Source organism: Bos mutus, chromosome 16, assembly GCF_027580195.1.
Source record: "Bos mutus isolate GX-2022 chromosome 16, NWIPB_WYAK_1.1, whole genome shotgun sequence".
Lineage (NCBI taxonomy): Eukaryota > Metazoa > Chordata > Mammalia > Artiodactyla > Bovidae > Bos > Bos mutus.
In genome coordinates, this window is record NC_091632.1 from 41,700,125 (window position 1) to 41,700,834 (window position 710).

Here is a 710-nt window from a genome sequence, read left to right on the forward strand (position 1 = left end):
TTTGCCTTGTTTTCACTTCTTCTTTTGAAAGGAGCTGTCTGGGGTCTAGCTCAGCAAGTGGGCACCCCCCAGGGACTGTAGGCACCGTGCCTTCCTGATTGGGACAGTCTGCGGTATTTTCTTACTGCGAAAGTCAGCCTCATGATGGGTGACTGGAAGGGTTATTTCTGTCACAAAACGTGGAAAGCAACAGGTGCCACTGACCCTGCAATACTCCAGGTAACAGAGGGGCAAGAGACGGGCTCATTAGTGGCTTCTCAGAAGAGAACCCTGCCAGAAATCCTGCAGCCAAGTCCCTCTGCAGGAGACTCGGCTTTTGCCCAAATTACCATGCAACACTTTTCTCGGAAAGTTTCTTATTTTTCTTTTTAAGGAACTCAGAGTGGCCAAGGGATGCGATTTTCTGTGTAATCATCACTATTGCAAAAGCAGTAAATATTTCAAATCCCTTTATCTGCAGGGCAGGGAAAGTGAGTCACAGCTGCTCGTCTGGGTCCTCACTCACGGCCAGGCCATTGTTGGCCCCCTGCGCTCAGCACGTGTTCAGCCGTCATGGGGGCACACCAGGTCAAGCAGCCAAAATCCAGAGCAAAGCCTCACAAGGTTTTCACCCTTACAGGGCATAGTCCCTGTTTTATTTGCTGTGGCACAAACCCCACAGTTAATATAGGCACATGACCTGGTTTACTTTCAAGTAACAGTTAATTGGG